This window comes from Saimiri boliviensis, chromosome 15, assembly GCF_048565385.1.
Source record: "Saimiri boliviensis isolate mSaiBol1 chromosome 15, mSaiBol1.pri, whole genome shotgun sequence".
NCBI classification, from domain to species: Eukaryota; Metazoa; Chordata; class Mammalia; order Primates; family Cebidae; genus Saimiri; species Saimiri boliviensis.
The window spans coordinates 79,639,312-79,661,100 of NC_133463.1; the positions used below are offsets into that span (position 1 = coordinate 79,639,312).

Here is a 21,789-nt window from a genome sequence, read left to right on the forward strand (position 1 = left end):
TATCTTACATTTCCGGGCATAATCTTCTTTGGGAGTGATTTTCACAGGTGACTTCCAGAAATTCAGATGTGATTTCATAATGGAACCACAGTCACCACTCTAAGACCTGATAATATCAAACAATCCAATCTCAACTTTATCGGATTTTTACAAACCTTTTAAAGAGTAGACAGGGCCAGATGTTTAGGGAAATTTTACTGCATTTGTTGCAGTTTATACAACTCTGATGAGACTATTACAATCCAAGTTTCCCTGTGCTTACCCCAAGAAGGCAGAAGGTAATTAGTATTTCCCTGAGTATATGGGTGCTTTGAAACATTTTTCACCAACAAAATTTGAAAAGGAGGTAATTTTTGTTTTATTTGTTTGGTGTTGTTTCTTCCTCCCTTTTTATGGTCAATAAAGAGAGTATTACATACTGCATTTGTCTCAGGATTAAAACAAAACTATGTCCTCCATTACTTTGAAAAGAATGTGGTTGCATTGTTTCCTGGACTGGGTGGTACAGTGACCAGGTCCTACCAAGAAAGTAAGTTTGAAGTAAAAGGTTTTTTTTTTTTTTTTTTTTTTTTTTTTTTCAGGGGGACTGCCAGGGAGCAGGCTTTTATTGGGAAAGGACAAAGGCTCAGGAGCTGGGTGCCCCAGAGGTGGCTGGGTCCTGGGCTGCCGTCTCAGCCATTGCAGCAGCTCGCGCCTCCTTCTTCTGTCTTTGTTTTTCCTCCTTGAGACGCTTGCGCTCCTTCTTCTCTAGGTCCTGGAGCAGCTCCTGGAAGCGGGCGCTCCTTGGGTCCACCTGGTAGCCCAGGCGCTCCTGGGCCTCAGCCTGCAGTCGGGTCCTCCTCTCCTTGTCAGCCTCTGCCTTCTCCCTGCGCTCCCGCTTCTGCTGCCGCCGTTTCTCAATCATCCTTGGCATCTTGGCCATGCACTCTGCAGTGTGCTGCTCCCTCTCCTGACAGCTTCTGCTCTTCGGCCAGCTGCTTCACCGGCAGCGACTCCTGCATGGTCGTCAAACTTGGGTACCATTCGCGCTCATTGGCCTCCAGCTCCTGCAGCTGCTCGGTCGACGGCCATAGCGAACCCGGGTCCACCCCGGAGGCAGCGCCGTAAGGCGCGAACTGCTTAGCTGCGTAGCGCGGACTCAGCTGCCATCGCGGGGTCAGGAGGCCCTCGGGGTCTGGCCACCGGGGTCCTGGCCTGCGGCGCAGGGGCGGGGGCGCCCGGTAGGCTGTGGGCTTTTTTTTTTTTTTCCTTTCCTTTTCTTGTTTCTTTGCTTTTGAGCAGGAGAGGATGCAGAGAATAAAATAAAGCAATCTGGAAAAGTCCAATATGGATTTCAAATCTCCTTCTCTGTCCATATCCTCAAGCTGGTGTTCAAAAAGAAAAGGAGTCCAAGCAGCCTTGAAGTTGCTTCGAATGCCAATAAGTATGTTCTCAGCTTTGGCATACATTGGTCTTGCCCAGGGTGAGAAAAATGAACTATCTACATCTGGAGCAGCTGGCTCAGTCTTAAAGAACCCTGGTCCAACTCCATCCAGACAGACTGCATCAGTAGCACTGGGAATGCAGTCTGAGAATTTGTTTTTTATATTTATTTTTAAAATAAGCTCCTCAAAGTATCCTCATTCACTCTGAAGTTTGAAAAACACTGCCATTAAATTTGTACTAAAGTATAGATTAGTAGACACAAATGTGGGTTTTCCCAATAGTTGGACTAGAAAATCACTAATTTGGCTTAACTCAGAAAAGACAAGCCCCCAAAATTAATAAAAATAAAATATAAAGATATGTTTTATAAAAACCTTGCTCATCTTAAAACCACTCTCTTTTGCCTCCTGCTTTTCATCCATTTGCCATTATGTCTCCTTTTGGATTACACAATGGTCTAAATAGTTGTGATGATTTTGAACATATTCCTGAGATTATATCTCTACTAAGCCCCAGGGAGACGAGGTCAGAAGTCAGTTTGGGAGGTGGGGGTTTACCAGTTCTCCAACTCTGGCTTTGACCTGTATTGTATTAAAGAACTCCTCCCCAGCTTGTGTAGTCTTTATCTACAAAACCTTTTCAATGCTCCCACCTGGAATTAGTCTCTCCATCTTCTAGGCTGCCACACTCTTTATCAAGTGCATTTCACTTATTTCTGTCTGCCTTGCAATGAGTTAAAGCCAATAAAATGGCTTTGTGTAATGTTCTGCAAAGCATTTTCACACACACTAACTCATTAATCTTCATCATATACCTTAGTTGGGATTAGAACTCTTCTTTAATAAAAGATACTGAGGCTCCAGGAAGTTAAATGACCCTTTTAATATTAAGAAACTAATGCCAGAGGCATATCTTCATACCATGACACTATTTTTCATATAAATTGTATAGTTTTATTTCTCTTTCATCAAGCTTCAAATTTTTGAAATTATGCAACTAAATGAGTCAGAACATGCTAGATGCCGTGCAACAGAGCTGCATCAGTGGAGCCTCTTTCACTGAGAAATTTACAGTCTTATTAGATAATTAAGGTTCACCCTGATCACTATCACCCAGTATTGCAGTTGTTTATTATTTTCTTTCTCAAATACATTTAAGTCTCCATATTTTAGCTACTCCACCAAGAACTATACATACTTAAAAAAATCATAGTAGAACAAAGTAGCTGTTATTATGAATCTAAGGGCAGAGGAAAGATTAATACTAGAAGTACCAGATTGTCTAAGAACTTGAGAGTTTAAGAGCTTGTTCTCTACAGAATTTCTGGATTTGTTTTCTGTCTCCACCCCTTAATACCTCTGTGACCTTGGGCAAAGATTTATATGTGTTTTTCCTTGAAGATTAGAGGGTGTGTAACGAATTTAGAACAGATCCTGACACAGACTGAGTGCTCAATCAATGCTTTCAATGATAATAATAATGATGAGATGTTATGATCATTATTTAACCCTTCAGCCAAAATGGGAAAATATTAGCCATCATATTTTCAATTTTTTTTTTTCACCACTCTCTCTGCTTTCCTTTAGAATGCTGATGACACAACTGTTAGCCATTCTGGTATTGACTCATCCATCCTAAGGCTCTATTTATTTCTTCTTCAATCTTTATTTCCCTCTATTGTTAAAGCTGGATAATTTCTATCAATATTTTATAAAGTTCATTGGCTTTTTTCTTTATCATTTCCAGTCTACTCTTGGGCTTATCCCGTGACTGTTTTTATTTTGCTTAATGTATTTTTCAGTTCTAAAATGTTCATTTGTTTTTCTTTTTTGTTACAACTTCTATTTATCTGAAGAGATATTCTTTTTTTCATTTCAAGAGTATTTACACTTACTTCGCAGAGCATGTTTAAAATAACTGCTTTAAAACCTTTATCTAATAATTCTAACACCTATATTATCTTGGGGTCAGCATATGTTAATTATCTTTGTTCTTGAAAGATATTGATGTTTCCTGTTTTTTCATGTTTAATAGTTTTAGATTATATCTTGGACATTTTGAATATTATGCTGTAAGAGTTTGAGTCCTACAAATCTCACCCAGAATTTGTTTTTGTTTTTTTTTTTTTGTTAGCTTGTTTTAGCAAGCAGTTGACTCAGTATCAAGCTACAAGTTCCTATCTGCCTTCTCTCTAGGATATGGGTCCAATGTAGGTTTGATTTTCAAAGCCTTTGAAATGCTATTTAGGTCAGTCCCTTTTGCGTACCATCCAGTGACAAATCTAATACCTAGATGGGGATTTACCTTGTAGTTCAGTTCTAAGAGCGTTTTGTATGCAATTTAGGGCCAAATGCCATGAATACACAACTTGAAGGCAAGCCCAAAAGTTTATATATAACTTTATGGGACCATTTTATTTCCTAATTGTGATCATCCTGGCACGTTCTGTCTCCCAGCCTCCATATCTCATTTCATTCCTACTTCAGCCTCGGTTTTCTGTCTAGGAAACTGGGGTTTTAGGTGCCCAGCTCTGCCATGGACTTTCTGCAACTGAGTCTGTATCAGGGACCAAGCAACGAAGGGATAAAAAATGATAAAAAGCAGCAAAAAGGTATTTCTTCTATTCTCTTGATATCATTGTTCTTCTGGTCAGTAGTATATTTCCTCTCTTGGAGCTTTAGGTGTCTGCCCCACCGCCGCTGTCATTTTTACCACTACTAACACCGGATTGTCTGAGGACCATGTAGGAGAAAAAATAAACAAAAGAAAACAAAATCCCCAGAAAGTTTATACTATCATCTCTAATCCATTTCCTGCTGCACGGACCAACAAGAGATGTTTTCTTCTACTTTGTTATGGGTTGAATTGTATGCTCCTAAGATTTATATGTTGGAGTCCTAACCCTTAGTATCTCAGACTGTGACTCCATTTAGATGCAGGATCATTGCATTTGTAACCAGTTAAGATGAGGTCATACTGAAGTAGGATGGCCTCCTAATCAAATATGACTAATATCCTTATAAAAAGGGAAGCTTGGACACAGACACATGTACAGAGAACACGATGTGAAAAGATGCAGGGACAAGAGAGCCATCTGTATGCTAGGAAGAGTGGCCTGAAACAAATCCCTCAATCATGGTCCTAGAAGTAATCAACTTTGCTGACATCTTGATTCTAAACTTCTAGCTTCCAGAACTATGAGATAATTAATACGTTTATGTTGTTTAAGCCTACCATTATGTTGTTTGGATACTATGTGGTATTTTATCATGGCAGCACTAGCAAATTAGTATTCTTTTTTGCCCACATTTGGTGTAAACGTACGAGTTTTTGGCTTGCGGGAGTGGCAGGTAATGGTGGAAAAGAACATCATTACCAGTTTAGTGTTATTCTGATTTCTGGTTTTCTTTCTCAATCTGTCTGCTACCAACTACTTTTTATACTCCTCAGATAGATGCTGTAGGCATGCTGTCCAGGGTTTGCAGTTGCACTTAGGGAGAAAGACAAGGTGAAGTGAATTTAACTCAGTCTTGACCAACTGAAATGCAGAGTTTTTTGGTTTGTTATGACCCTCTCCCCTCCTTAGATTTTAAAGGAATGATTTGAAAAAGAATCTTATACTGTTCCATAATTTCATCAAGAAATGGAAACAGGAATCTCATGATTACCTTTGCTTTTGAAACTAATTTTCACCAGGCTCAATTTACAGATGTTAACATCTTTTGGTTGCAATTTAAACTTTTGAGTTCATTCTGCTTATTATTAGTCAGGGTTGAGGGAATTTTGGACTTTGGAACAATAAAATAAATGATCTATGTTCACCTTTAATGATAAAGAATGAACACCAATGGCACAGGCATTTTTAGGACTCCTGTTCCTGACTTTATTCAGACTTTATCTAATTCAATTTTATAGACATTTACTGATTTTCTATGTTTTTTGAAAAAACATTACTAATGACACTAAAAGGATGGATCAGACATGGTTCTTTCTCTCAAGGAATTTAGGTGAACCACTTTTCGAAGTTTTGATGTCTTCAATTTAAAGAATAAGAATAATGTTACTCACCATACAGATGCTGTGTGGATATTTAAAAATAAAAATAAAAATTTTGTAAACATAAAATGACATGACAATAAAGGGCAATTATATTTTATTTGCCCTAAATAAGCCTTCTTTCAACCTTGAAAAAAAGGCCTGAAAATAGGAGTCTGTGTTTTGCTGAGTAAAAAAAATGTTTACTCTCTTTAAATCCCTTCAGATTTTGTTTCTGTATTTTCTAAACCTAATGTTGCAGGGCAAAACAATTCTTATGTTTTTAGTCTGGAATTGTACAGCAACCTCTGCTGGCCCCTGCCCTTTTGGGGAACATCTAAAATATCATTAAGTCTTTCTGAAAGAACGAGTGCCAGAGCTGCATACAATATTCTGCCAACAGACATCTTGGTCTTGTCAAGTGAGAGACTATGATGTATCCAGATTTAAGAGAAAAATGCTAGGTATGAAAATATACGTTTTACATGCTAGATGATTTGCCTTCACTCTTGAAGCTATGTGGAGTTTCTGATTTCTTTACCCTTTCTACTTCTCCAGACTGTCAAAATAGGCCTCATTTATGCAATAAGTAATTTATGAACCTATACTTGGTGGTTCTGGTGGTGAACGACATCGAAAATGTTCATGATGTCAAGAGGTTTGCATTCTAATAGGGGAGAGTAAAGGAAGAAGGAAGGAAGCAAGGAAGGGAGGGAGGGAGGCAGGGAAGGAGGGAGGGAGGAAGGAAGAAAGAAAGAAGGAAGGAAGGTAGGAAGGAAAGAAAGAAAGAGAGAGAAAGAAACGAAAGAAAGAGAAAGAAAAGAAAAGAAGGAAGGAAGGAAGAAATCAGGAGGAGGAGGAAGAGGAGGAAGAAGACAGAGATAAATATCAATTAACAATAAATGTTGGAAAGAGAATTACAATAGAGTAAGATAATAGAGAAAAATGGTGTGTCAGGTGAAGCCTCTCTGAGATACATGAAGGGCAAGAGCAAGAGCATTTCAAGCAGAGGAAGGAGCCATTTCAAAGGCCCCACAGCGGGATAATTTCAGCACAACCGAGGAAAAGACAATAGACCAGGGGCTGGCATGGAGATAACAGAGAGGGAAGTGGTACAAGATGAGGTCACAGAGATTGTCACAGACCAGATCACACAGGGCTTTGGAAGTCAAAACAGGTTTAGATTTTATTCTAAGTGTTATAGAAGCCATTAGCAGTCTTCAAGCAGGAAAGTAACATGTTCTTATTTACTTTAACATTTTTTTCACTCTGTCATCTTTTTAAGAAGCGCATTGCATTTCTCCTTTAAGACTCATTTTATTTTGTTTTACTTTATTTTTAGATACAGAGTCTTACTCTTTTGCCCAGGCTGGAGTGCAGTGGCACAATAATAGCTCACTACAACCTCAACTCCTGGGTTTGAGCCACCCTCCTGCCTCAGCCTCTTGAGTTGCCAAAATTACAGGCATGTGCCATCACACTTGGCTAATTTTAAATTTTTTTGTTGTTGTTGAGGTGTTCTCACTACATTCATTGCTCAAGCTAGTCTGGAACTCCTGGCATCAAGTAATTTGACTACCTTGGCCTCCCAAAGCATTGGAATTTTAGGCGTGAAAAATCACGCCCAGACAGGACCTATTTAAAATGTTTATTTTGACATACATTCTACCTTCAAACCTTGGGCAAAATCAATTCTGCCTTCATCTTTGGCTTGAGTGTAGATCTACCATTATATATAGTCACTTGGACTTTGGTGACTAGTCCAATTTAATTGCACCTGAACATTTTTCTTCTATAAATAAGGATAGTATAGAAATAAATACATGCATAGAAAAGGCTTTGCCACTTGGTAAGCTCATAATAAATTCTGCTGTACTACAAGTCCTGAGCATTTTGAACCGAAAATTTAGCATTTATTTTATTTAAACTTAAATTCTAATTGGTAGTTTTTATGTTTTTCATCCAAATGACTCGGACTTTTTTTTTAAATAGAGATTTATTGTATTTCTACCCCCTTTACCCAGTAAAATTATAGAAATATTATGGCATGGCAGAGATTACTGTGTTCATCCAAGTTTCTTTTTTTCTCATTCTATGTAAACAATGAAAGGAAAGAATATTTGTCAGGCTCTAGTTAGGTATGACCATGTGACTCAGTTCTAGCCAATTGGATGGGAATATGATACCATGATTTCTAAGCCTGACCCTTATAAACCTCCCCTGGGAGATTCTTCCATTCCCTTTTCTTATTTGTGGCAGGAAGTGAAGAATTATGAGACCTTTGCAGGTGGGGATTGGGGCTGAAGAGGAAGCAGGCTGGGACCCTGGATCACTGCAATGCCTGCCCATTGGATTATTTCCTAAGGAAAATATATATTATAATTTGATAAGCTATTAAAATAACTTCCATAGTTTATCTCTGACACTATTAGAGTCACCCTAAATAGTACACTGTGCCATTATACATGTTGAATTTATGTTACTTTCACACCTTATCTCCTTTGCCCTTTTCTATTATGAGGAATAAAAGACAGTCATTTTTTTCCCACTTTATAAAGGAAAATTCTGGGGAAGGTTGTGATTTTCTCTGATCATTAAGGTAAGAATCAAGGCTTGAGCTTTTTATTCTTCCTTAGTAAATGTTAGAAAACTAAATGTTTTAGTAGAACCCCAAAAATTAGGATCACTATAAAATAAATCATGGTAATTTTAACAAATTACCATAAATTTGAAAAATAGAAAAAAATAATTTTCAAGAAAACTAAATGTTTTAGTAGAACCCAAAAAATTAGGATCACTATAAAATAAATCATGATAATTTTAACAAATTACCATAAATTTGAAAAATGGAAAAAAATAATTTTCAACAAATTTTTATATAGCCAGTGAAAACCTACCAAATTCACTTTTCTGAAAATATAGTAGCAAATCCTCCCCAATTTTTGGTCTATAGATTTGAAATACAAGGCCTGAACTAAAAGAAAATGGAGCTGATATCTCTCTTTTGCTAAGCTGCTCTATTGAAAGTAGTCACCATGTTCTTTATCCATAGTTAGTTCTCCTTCATATATATAGAAAATAATATCTAATTTTTTCTAAAGTGGCAGATAAAATTGTATGTATTTACCATGTACAACATGATGTTTTGAAGTACAAATACTTTGTGGGATGGTTAAATCTAGCTAATTAACATATGCATTTCTTCATACAGCCATTTTTGTGCTGAGAACATTTAAACATCTACTCTCTTTGCATTTTTCAAGAATACAATATATCTTCATTAATTATAATCAACATGCTGTTCAATAGATCTGTTTAATTGATTTCTCTTACCAAACTGTCATTATTTTGGTCAATTCTTCAGTAGAGTGTGACCTTCAGAAGGACAAGGATCTGTGTGTTCATCATCATGTTTTTAATGCCTAGAAGAGAGCCTAGGAGATAGGTTTATAGGAATCAATATTGCAACCATGTCTTCTTCTATAAAACAACTGCGGTATATTTAAAAATATAATTGGCAGTAATATACTGTATTTTGAAGGTGGAGCACTTCATTTGGGATTAAAAAAAAGAGACTTGTTAGCAGATGTTTTGTGACTTTTTTCCCCACTGTAGTCCATTGATTCAGAGAACAATAAATCGGGAAATGGGCATAGAAAAAGCTCCTGTTGTTGAGCAGACCTACAGATTACTTTGGAGCTGTAAATCTCAGTTTCTTCTTTGAGAATAGTATTTAACCATCACCCAAATAAACATTGCCTGGAAACCAAGGCTGGTAAACACTGAGTGTACAGATATACTATAGGGCCCCAGATTTCTCATCATATATGAAAGTGAATAAATTGGAAAATAAGTATGAAGCCTACTGCAGAACAAGTGAAAAACAAAGCAAACAAAGCAAAAAGATCATTCTGAACACGTAGGAGATTTTCATACCTATAGATATTATTTTTATAGGAATCAGAAGTAAATGTTAGAAAACCAAATGTTTTAGTAGAACCCAAAAAATCAGGATCACTATAAAATAAATCAGAGAGTGTTAAGCAAGAACGAATTGAAATGTAAAGACAGAAGGCTTGGAAGACAAGATGGTTAGGAGAAAGAGGAAGGACTATAAAAAATAAGAAAATTTAATAGCAGAACTAAAATTCCTAATGGATGTAGTAGAGGAAAATCCAGTAAAGTGGCAACTTGATAAGGGACCAGAATTAGCGAGGACAACTTTGAGCAACTCTATTGAAATGCAAGAGAAAGGTAATTATCATGAAAGGACAAAATGACATCTATAGAAGAAAAAAAATATGCCATAACCATGTTACTTTTAAGTATTTGAGATTTTATCCTCATAGTACCAGAAAAATTGATTTTATAAATACGATCTGTATTAAAAAATATCCTAAATGATTTCTCTGGAAAATTAACATGTTATTATAAGGATATGTCTTAAAAGATGTTAAACCTTTTAAAGAAACATTTTAATATAAATATCAATAACAAAAATTATGAAAACAAAAAATTTATAACTCTAACTTAGTAGCTAGCAACTATCACTAAAAACAAAAGAAAAATCAGGCAGTGAAGTTTACTATTGTAGAATAACTGGAAGAAAACCCAAGGAATTACAAATTTCATGGAGAGTCTGAATATGGCTATTAAAAAAATTATGAAATCTAGCCATAAGTGCCTTAAATATGTGTGTTTATGGTGAATTTACAAACATATATGCATCAATAAGAAATTTCCCTCTTCTAAAGATAAAAATTCAACCAGGAATTATTTTGTTTAATCAGTTCTTACATAAATATTTATCAAAACCCATTGTTTACTAGGTATTGTACTATGTTCTGGGTACCATAAAAATGATCAAAACAGCCCTTTATTCTGCCATGATTGAGTCTGGAGTCTAATGCAGCATACTGTTAACAAATCATACAATCACAAAATAGCTTGTTACATGTGGTAAAGGTAGAGAGACCTGTTGGGCCCCAGAGGTGAGGTACTTCATCCAATCCTGTGGTCTCAGAGAGTAAGGGGATTATTTCAGGCTATGGTTATCACTGGTATAGGCATAGGAAAAACTGTTGTTGATCAGATCTATGGATGACTTTGAAGCAGTAAATCTCAATTTATTCTTTGAGAATGGTAGCTAACCATCACCCAAATTAATAGTGTCTAGAAACTAAGGTTGGTGAGCACTTAGTAGATACAGTATAAGGACACAGAGTAGATAAATCTCATCACATTTGCAAGTGAATAAAATGGAAAATAAGCATGAAACCTACTATAGAACAAGTGAAACAGAAACAAAAACACATCATCCTGAACACTCAGAAGATCTTTCTCTGAAAGCCAGAGGATCTTGAATTTCTTTTTGGGTAGCTCTTAGAATAAAAGGAGAACAGGAAGAGATGTAGAGAGAAATCAGTTTGAAGAGATGAACCACTTTAAGTTATTGGATAGGTTTCCAGGTTTATCTTGCAGTTTCTCAAATATAAGATTCAAAACAAAACTTGTGAATTTCTTTGTTCTTACATCTTGCAACTTACAGTAGCACATTGGGTTTGTAAAAGGCAATGTGCCTTTCTAAAACCTTTCTATTTGCCAGGTGTTTTACATATGTTATTTTATCTCATGTCTTTAGAAACTTCATGAGATAGTCACGATTACCTTAATAAAGTGGAAACTGTGGCACAGATAAATATATAAACCTGTGAAAGTTTAAATAGGAAATGGCACAATGAAAATTCAAATATAACTTTCTACATCTACTGGACTGGGCAATCATGAGAAGAGGATGAGGAATATGATGAAGAGAATCACCATCATCATCATTACAATGTAACTAATACTAAGTGCCAGGCACTAGTTTTAGCATATTACATAAATTTATTTGCACAAAAATATCGAGTGTTTTTGTTTTATAAATAAGGAAAATGAGGCTTAAAGATACATTAAAAGAAAAGCTTTAGGCAAATTAAATGTAACAGAGTTTAATAAGCCAAAGAACAATTCATGAATTGGGCAGCCTCCCAAGCCAGAATAGATTCAGAGAGACGAGCATTGCTGCTTGTTTGAAGAAGATTTTTGGACAGAAAAGACAATGATGTACAGAAAACATAAGTGAGGTACAGAAACAACCAGATTGTTTACAATTTGACATTTGCCTTATTTGAACACAATGTAAACCATTGGCAATCTTTGGCCAAAACTCAGTGATTGGCACCAGAGTAGGTTACAGTCTGTTTACACATATTCAGTTAGGTTCCAGTTCATCACGTATGAAGAAACAGTTAGGCTAAACTTAAACTATATAAGGAGGCAACTTTAGACTAAACTTAACAGGTTTAGTGAATCTGGGCATAATTCAGAACCCTCAGTCAAATTGTGCTTGTGGTCTACAGTCTCAAAATTTAGTGACATACATGCTTGTTCCTCTGTGTGGGCTGCCCTCCCCGGCTCCTTGCCTGAGTTTGATTAACTTTTACACATGCTATACTTTAAACTGAAGCTCAGGCATCATTTGTTTCAGAAAATATTCTTTGATCTCTTCTACTCCCCGCCCCGTGTGATTAGGTACTGCTATTCTGCCTTCCATTACAGTCTGTGTGTATCTTCATCCTCTCACTCCACATGTGGTTTTATCTTTATCTGTGTTTCTACAACCCCCAATCTTCCATGAACTCATTGCAGAGAAAATGTGCACTATTTCATTTGGGGTCCTAATTACTTTTTACTTGTTTATCTTTAATTCTACAACTCCCAATCTTCCATGAACTCATTGAGGAGAAAACGTGCACTATTTCATTTGGGGTCCTACTTTTTGCATTACTTGAGACACCGAGTTTTCCAAGATGCACAACTTACTGAGAGCTGAGCTGAGTGATTGGAAATAACTAATAATTAAAGTAGGACTGATGATGTGGTATTATACAAAATTGAATACTGTTCAGCCATAAAAAAGAAAGAAGTCCTGCCACTTGTGACAACATGAATACAACTGGAGGACATTATGCTAAATGAAGTAAGCTATGCACAGACAAATACCATGTGATCTCATATGTAGAATCTATAAAAGTAAAATTCATAATAGTAGATGGTATAATGATGGTTATCTGAAGCTGGGAAACAGGGGAAGGAGAGGGTATAAAGTGTTAGAAGGAAGATGTTTTGAGATTTCTTGCATAGCAGGGTGACTATTGTAAACAATAATGTGTTGTATATCTCAAAATAACTGAAAGGGTACCTTTCAAATGTCTCACCACAAAAAATGCTAAGTAAATGAGAGGGGCATAATTCAAAACCCTTAGGCAAATTGTGTTTCTGTTCTTTAGTCTCAAAATCATAGTTATATTAATTAGCTGGATTTAATCATTCCACATTATATAGACATGTTAAGATATCACAGTGTACCCCATAAATGTATGTAATTATGGTCTGTCAATTAAATATAATAATAAATGAGCATTTTGTCTAAAATATAAAGAAAAAGTAAGTTTGAAGACAGTATTCTACTTAAAACTTACAAGTATAATTGTGGCAAAGGTGACATCTCAGTCCAGGTTAAAGTAAGCATTTTTGTAGAGAAACTGTTTTATTGGTTCTTTTTCCTTCCTAAATAGTTATAGGACTTTTTTTCTTTATACTTGGAAAGTAAAAAGAATCACAACTTCTGTTAAAGGATTAATGTCATTTCATTAATATTGCCTGGAGGATATTTTTCATATGCAAGCTACGGATTTTTTCTTTAGCTTAAGAAAGGTTTTTACCATTATAATATTATTGTAGTTATTTACTTTAGTCTTTCATGTCATTTATGCCCTATTATAATTTTTTTGGCTTCACTTATGACTTCAAATTCGGGGACATTCACCAACCTGTTCTCTCCTTTAGTCCAAACTAATGTTATGATTTCTGTTGGTTTTCTTAATATGGCCAATTAGCATTTTGTGTCTCTTTAGCTTTAACTGATATGAAATAATTTTCTTTTCATGACCAGAACCATTTAGTTTTAAAGATTCTCCTCCTTTTTTTTTTTTTTTGAAATGGAATCTCTCTTTGTCGTCCAGGCTGGAGTGCAAAGGCATGATCTCAGCTCACTGCAACCTCTGTCTCTCAGGTTCAAGTGATTCTCCTGCCTCAGCCTCCTGAGTAGCTGGGACTACAGGCATGCGCCACCATGCCCGACTAATTATTTTTGTATTCTTAGTAGAGACAGAGTTTTGCTATGTTGGCACGGCTGGTCTGGAACTCCTGACCTCAGGTGATCTATTCGACTCAGACTCCCAAAGTGCTGGGATTACAAGCATCAGCCGCCCCACCCAGACTTGAATCTTGATAAGAAAATTAATTTCAGAATGTAAAAGGTTTATCTTTTTTTCTCTTACTTACCCCTTTTTGAATCTTTTGAATTGTGATAGCTATCCTTGTGTTCCTGACGTCTCTTTGTCTTGCGTCATGCCTCCAAGAGGACGCTGTATTTTCTGTGAGTGGGTGCATGGTGACCTTCTCTCAGAGATTTCAAAGATTCCTGTTTGTAATTTCCAGCACCTTTTTTCTTCACTTGTGGCAAATTATGGGCATATTGATATTTCCTTTGATCCAGTTTTTAGATTATGGTATAGCAATCACCCAACGTTTTTAGCATATATGTGTCACTCTTCTTGAATTTCTAGTAAATATAACATGTTTTCTAGTAAAATTAACAGTCTTATTGGTCATTTTATTTCAGTTCTGGCAGGCGGCTCCTGTATTTCATTTACATAGAAAAGTTACACATTAATATTATAATCAAATAATTAAAATAGTTGTATAAAGAAATTCTATAAAATTAATTTATAATTTTCTTTATTCTCAGTTTTACAAATAACATATGTTGTTCATATAATCAGAGAACAATAAAACTTATATTACTGAAAGGAAACCTGTTCTCAGGTGACCACCTCAAGTAGGCAAAGAACAGACTGAACTAATACAAATATACAGTCATGCATCATGTAATGGATATGTTCTGAGAAATACGTAGGTGATCTTGTCATTGTGTGAACATCATAAAGTGTATTTACACAAACCTAGGTACTACAGTCTACTAGACACCTAGGATACATAGCATAGCTTACTGCTCTGAGACTACAAACACATACATCATGTTACGATATCAGTACCATTGAGCAATTATAATGCAATGGTAAGTATTTGTGTAACTAATTGTAGAAAAGGTACAGTAAAAATACAGTATAAGAAATTAATGGCACATGTGTATAGGGAATTTACCATGAATGGAGCTTTCAGGACTGATGCTCTGAGTGAGTCAGTGAGTGAGTGGTGAGTGAATGTGAAGGCCTAGGACATGACCGTGTGCTACTGTAGACTTTACAAACACAGTACATTTAAATTGCATTACATTTATTAAAAATTTCTTAGCTTACTAATCTTAGTTTATGGCATGTGTATACCTAGGTAACAATCCTGCATGATCTGCACATGTACCCAGAACTTAAAGTATAATTTAAAAAATTTTTTTTGAATTGATTATTTTTAACTTTTTGACTCTTTTGTAATAATATTTAGCTTAAACCACAGACACATTGTACAACTGTACAAAAATATTTATTTCTTTATATTTTTATTCTATAAGCATTTTACTATTTTAAAAGCTTTTTATTTTTTAAACTTTTATGTTGAAAACTAAGACACAAACACACACGTTACCCTAGAGCTACACAGGGTCAGGATTATCCATGTCACTGTCTTCACCTCCACATCTTGTTCCACTGGAAGATCTGCGGGGACAATAGCTTGCATGGATCTGTCATGCTATGACCACAATGCCTTCTTCTGGAATACTTCTTGAAGGACTTGCCTGAGCTTGACTTACAGTTCACTATTTAAAAATAAGTAGAAGGAGTACATTCTAAGATAAAGATAAAACGTATAATGAATACAAGAAACCAGTAATGTAGTCATTTATTGCCATTATCAAGTATTATGTTTGTATATAATTGTATGTGCTATACTTTCATAAGACCGGCAGTAGAGTAGGCTTGTTTACACAAGCGTTATCAAAAATATGTGAATAATGCATTGTGTTATGAGGTTAAGATGGCTATGATGTCATCAAATGATAGGAATCTTTCAGTTTCTTTATAATCTTATGGGACCACCATAGTATGTAGTGTAATCGTCTGGGTCCATCATTGATCAGTCGTTATACAGCACATGACAGTATTTGTGTTATCTATCTCTCAGTTTATTTTTTGTGTCAATCTTTAGAATGTGAGCTTCACAGGGTAAGGATTTTGCCTGTCTTTATCATTGTATCATAAAACCTATGCCAGTACTTGGCACACAGTAGTGCTCACAAAGTACTACATGAATGCATAAAGGATTAATGAGAGTAGGGATTAAGGGCCCTGTAAAGAAGGTGACTTTACAGTGACGTGAAGTTTAAGCCAATATTTTTAGACTAGGAGAATCCAACACTTCAGCAGCCTAAGTCTATGAATCTGTCCTCCACAGGTCCCTCCGGGGGTCCTAGCCTGTCTCCTCTAGAGCCTTTCTCTGAGCCTTTATCCTGGTATCTGCTTGACAGACTCTGCCTACCTTGAATCTCTTTCTGAACCTGTTACCAGCCCATCCATGACACCTTGCTTCTTCCTGACCTGGATGAATTTCTGTTCCTGACCTGGGCATGACTTGAATTTGACTTTCATTTTTCTCTACTGGCTTGCCTTGTCTTAGTGGCCATGGAGGGACTATGATTCCAGTAATGAAAATTTGTATTCTCTGATGAGTGTGGGAAAATTAATGAAAATATTAACCATGATTATATTTGGGCTAATGTATTAGACATTTTTTTCTTCTTCTGTACTTTTTATTCATGGGTTTTTCCAGATTTGTTGTGCTGAATATAATCCACACATATAATGGAAAAGTAAATGTTTTAACAATGCTGCATGATGTCTGACATAGACATATATAGCACATTACTCCACTTACACTACATCATACAGTATCCCTTGCTCCAAAGTATACAACGTGAATAAAACTTGAAAAATGGAAAGGCGACAAAAAGTCTTTACTCATTTCTGGCCTTTTATACTCTATAGTCAGTTTACTGTCTCTCCTATTATCTCAAGTACTTTGAAAGATTCCAAGAAATACCTAATGCTCTGAATATTTCTGTTCTTCTCCTCTGCTCTACCTCCCTGTGGTGAGGTTTACTGCCCAGGGACCTGACCAAGGGCATGGAGGCAAGCCTTGGTATCACCCACTTCTACTGAGGTCATCATCTTTCCTTGCTTGGAAACTGTTGAATGTGCATCTGTTACTTGGTCTCTCAATGGCCCATGCTAGTTTCTTTCTCTTTTTAATTGCAACTGTTTCTATTTTTAAAAACGCATTTATTATTTTTGCAGAGACAGATTCTCACTCTATGGCCCAGGCTGGTCTCAAACTCCTGAACTCACATGATCCTCCTGCTTTGACTTCTCAGAGTGCTGGGGTTATAGGTATGAGCCACTATGCCTGGTCTTTCTCTCTCAAAATTAGAGTGAGTTCATGAGAGCAAGCCTATTGGACATCTTTGAACATTACCTGAGCTGTAGTCACAATTACTACAATGCTTGTTCACTGCTTTATTGTCAGTGCCTGCCTTGGAGTAGATGTGAGTGCTCCAGATCTCTTTCCCTTCAGACAATTTACATACCAAGATGCCTCTTGGCCCTCATGCAAATGTGTCCCTATAAAGTCTTCCCTGAAATTCTTGAGCTGTATGCGAACATGTCTGGATTTCAGAGTTAATATTTTACGGGCTGCCAATCTGGAAACCACACAAATGACTGTGCTTAATTTGATTGATGGAACTTATTGTGGGTATGTCTCTTGCTTTGCAAATTTTTTATTCTTGGAAGACCAGGACAAGACGTTGTACCCGTATTGTTTTGTGACTCAGAGAAGACTCTGAGTAACCTTGTGGAAAAGGAGCACTTAGCTGTTTTGCTTACGTGCAGTGCAGTATTTCTGTGGGGGCCTGCCACCTTCGCATGTACACCGTTTATCAGCCAAATTCCTCAGCTCTCAAATGAACTCGATGTTAAGACAGTCTTGAATTGCCTTTTAGAAAAATGGAAAAACCAGGATTGGAAGGTATTGGAATTATAAATGGTGTTGATTTGAAATTTGTGAAAGGTGATTGATCTAATAATATTAATAGTAGAAATAATGTTAACATTGGTACTGATATTAGGTCTCATATCGAACACCTACATTTTAAGCTCTTTGCTAATAAATTTATCTACAGTGTCACATTGAATTTTTACTACATTACTCTGAAGTAGAAATATGATCCTCATGTGACAAAGGTAAATCAGAATACTGGAGAGGTTAAAGACCTTGCCAAACAATACATAACTTATATGTGGCAGAAAATGCTTTGTTTCTTTTTAAATCACATTCTTTTAAATCACTCTATGATTAACATAAACACAGAAAATGTGTTCCCTGATATTGGTGAAATGGCATTCACAGCATCACTGAGTCTTGATTCTGGGCTCTTTATTCATTGGCAGTAGACTCTGGGCTCTGTCTGTACATATGATGATCAAGAAACCAGTTCCTACAGCTTGAAGGAAACAAAATACATCAAGGCTAGGACACTGGAGTGCTAAGCAAGAAAGTGAGAACAAGCCAAAATCAATTAATAGGGAAGTTAGTTCAAGGGATAAGAAAGTCTCCAGCTCAGATACAAAATAAGTAAATGTTCAGAACCCAATCAAGCATCTGAACACTGAACTTGGGGAAGTCTATTGATGAGGCTGAATGTACAGGGGAAAAAAAAAAAAAAAACAGCTTTGGTTAGAATGGCTAAGGAAGTAGAACTTGGATGGGCCTGCAGAAATCTGCACACTTTGACATGAAGTGCCTCTTTCTCCCAGGTCTGCAAAGCAGTGCAATAGACAACCTTGGCAGCCTGAGAGGCCAACTCACCTCTCATTGGGTCTGCACAGTCAGTCCAAATCTACCACCTCTCATTATCCCTATTGGCTCTTCATCTTTGATTCAGAGCTTCTGGAAGAAGAAACCTCTTCAGTTTCACCAGGACAGATTTAGTTCTGAAGATTCTCACATCTCTTGGCTTCAACAGGAAGAAATATCTTCTGGAATGTCTTAATTTTCTTTTCACAACAGAAGCCAGACCAGTAAAGAAGGTACAACAAAGCAAACTTATCTTATCCCTTAAGAAGATAGGACTGGTTATACTGGGAAATAAATACCTCTAGTTTGTAATATTAATTGAGATTTTATGTACATAAGTGAAATATAGATGAACCATCAAACCTATGTTGTGTGACTCCAAGGTAAGGGACTGAGCCTAAGGAATAGAAGTTTCTAGGAGACCAACTTTTCTTCACCTAATGGAAAACATAACAGTAGCCAGAACTGTCCAGAGATGAAATGAACTCTATCAGGAGAAAACCCATACATTGAAAACATGAGAGGTTGCTAGACACAACATAACTGAGGCTAGATAAGCATTTGACAGGTCTGCTGGGAATGGAGCACCAATATCGTGTGGGAGGTAAGATTTAAATTCCTGTATTGGATCCCTATTGTTCTATAACAAATCATTACAAAATTTAATAGCTTAAGCCAATTTTTATGTTGAGCTCACATTGTCTATGGGATATTCAAGTGGCTCTTTAAGTCTTAGTTGAGCTCTCTCATGTGTTTGCAGTTAGCTGATCTAGGTGGGGGAGGCTTTACTGATGTAGGGTGGGCTCTTCCGTAAATTTAGGAATGGGCGACAATTGTCTAGTTGACAATGGCAATGGCTGGGACAAATGAATGCTCTTCTATGAGGTCTCTTATCTTCCAGCAGGCTTCCCTGGTGCTCTTCATGTAATAGTATTAGGGATCTGAAAGGACAACATACTCACAGACTCTTGAGACCTGTCCTTGGAATTGGCACTTTTCTGTATCCTGCAAGACAGTCAAGATTCTGAGAGAGGTAATAGACACTGCCTCTTAATTAGGAGGAACTGCAAACACTCATTGCAAAGAATGTGAATACCAGTGGAGAGAAAAATATTGGCCATTCTTTTGTATTTTACTGCAATCCTCCTTCCATTCCAAAGAGTGGTGATTATAGTAGATGTGTGGGCCTATCTTAGTCATTTTATAAACAGGCTATGATTTTTATTTAGTTTTTCTTCTACTAATATATAACATGTTTATACCTAAAGGATTAATGGTTCCTCATAGTGGCAATCTACAGATATTAGCTGTGGTTCCTTGCGTAATATATAAACATAGCTAAGATGTTGTCCTGTCTTTTTTTTTTTTTACAGGATTTTATTTTATTTTTCTTTAAGTTCTAGGATACATGTGCAGAATGTGCCAGTTTGTTGCTCAACCAACCTGTCATCTGCACTAGATATTTCTCCTAATGCTATCCCTCCCCTGGCTCCCCACCCACTGACAGGCCCCAGTTTGTGATGTTCCTCTCCCTGTGTCTATGAGTTCTCATTAATCAACTCCCACTTATGAGTGAGAACATGCAGTGTTTGGTTTTCTGTTCCTGTGTTAGTTTGCTGAGAATGATGGTTTCCAGTTTCATCCATGTCCCTGCAAAGGACATGAACTCATCCTTTTTATGGCTACATAGTATTCCATGATGTATATGTGCCACATTTTCTTTATCCAGTCTATCATTGATGGACATCTGGGTTGGTCCCAAGTCTTTGCTGTTGTGAATAGTGCTGCCATAAACGTGCATGTGCATGTGTCTTTATAGTAGAATGATTTATAATTCTTTGGGTATATACCAAGTAATGGGATTGCTGGGTCAAATGCTATTTCTATTTCTAGATCCTTGAGAAATTGCCACACTGTCTTTCACAATGGTTGCACTAATTTACACTCCCACCAACAGTATAAAAGTGTTATTTCTCTACGTCCTTTCCAGCCTCTGTGGTTTCCTGACTTTTTAATGATCACCATTCATATATATATATATTTGCACTTTAGGTTCTGGGGTACATGTGTAGAACATGCAGGATTGTTGCGTAGGTACATACATGGCAATGTGGTTTGCTGCCTCCATCCCCCTGTCATCTATATCTGGCATTTCTTCCCATGTTATCCCTCCCCAACCTCCCTACCCTCCGCTGTCCTTCCCCTAGTCCCCTCAACAGGCCCCAGTGTATGATGCTCCCCACCGTGTCCATGTGTTCTCATTGTTCAACACCCACCTATGAGTGAGAACATGTGGTGTTTGATTTTCTGTTCTTGTGTCAGTTTGCTGAGAATGATGGTTTCCAGATTCATCCATGTCCCTACAAAGGACACAAACTCATCATTTTTTATGGCTCATAGTATTCCATGGTGTATATATATCACATTTTCCTTGTCCAGTCTCTCACTGATGGGCATTTGGATTGGTCCCAGGTCTTTGCTATTGTAAACAGTGCCACAGTGAATGTACATGTGCATATGTCTTTATAACAGAACGGTTTATGATCCTTTGGATATATATACTCAGTAATGAGATTGCCAGGTCAAATGGAATTTCTATTTCTAGATCCTTAAGGAATTGCCACACTGTCTTCCACAATTATTGCCATTCTAACTGACATAAGATTGTATCTCATTGTGGTTTTGATTTGCATTTTTCTAATGATCAATTATGATGAGCTTTTTTCATATGTTTGTTGGCCTCATAAATGTCTTCTTTGGGAAGTGTCTGTTCATATGTTCATATCCTTCACCCCTTTTTGATGTTTTTTTTTTCTCTTGTAAATTTGTTTAAGTTCCTTTTAGATTCTGGATATTAGCTCTTTGTCAGATGGATAGGTTACAAACAATATTTTCCCATTCTATAGGTTGCCTGTTCACTCTGGTGATAGTTTCTTTTGCTGTGCAGAAGCTCTTTAGTTTAATTAGATCCCCTTTGTCAATTTTGGATTTTGTTGCCATTGTCTTTTGTGTTTTAGTCATGAAGCCTTTGCCCCTGGCTATGTGCTGAAAGGTATTGCTTATGTTTTCTTCGAGGGTTTTATGGTTTTAGGTCTTACATTTAAGTCTTTAATTCAGCTTGAGTTAATTTTTGTATAAAGTGTAAAGTAAGGGTCCAGTTTCAGTTTTCAGAACATGGCTAGCCAGTTTTCCCAAAACCATTTACTAAATATGGAATCCTTTCCCCATTGCTTGTTTTTCAGGTTTGTCAAAGATCAAATAGTTGTAGATGTGGGACATTATTTCTGAGGCCTCTGTTCTGTTACATTGGTCTATATATCTGTTTTGGTACCAGTACCATGCTGTTTTGGTTACTGT

The 21,789-nt window shown here is 36.7% G+C and overlaps 1 pseudogene; it reads right to left on the reverse strand.

Annotated features, from left to right (window-relative positions):
- Positions 1 to 548: 548 nt before the first annotated feature.
- The window catches only part of LOC101034239 (large ribosomal subunit protein mL64 pseudogene), a 60,655-nt pseudogene continuing 39,414 nt past the window's right edge, over positions 549 to 21,789 (reverse strand).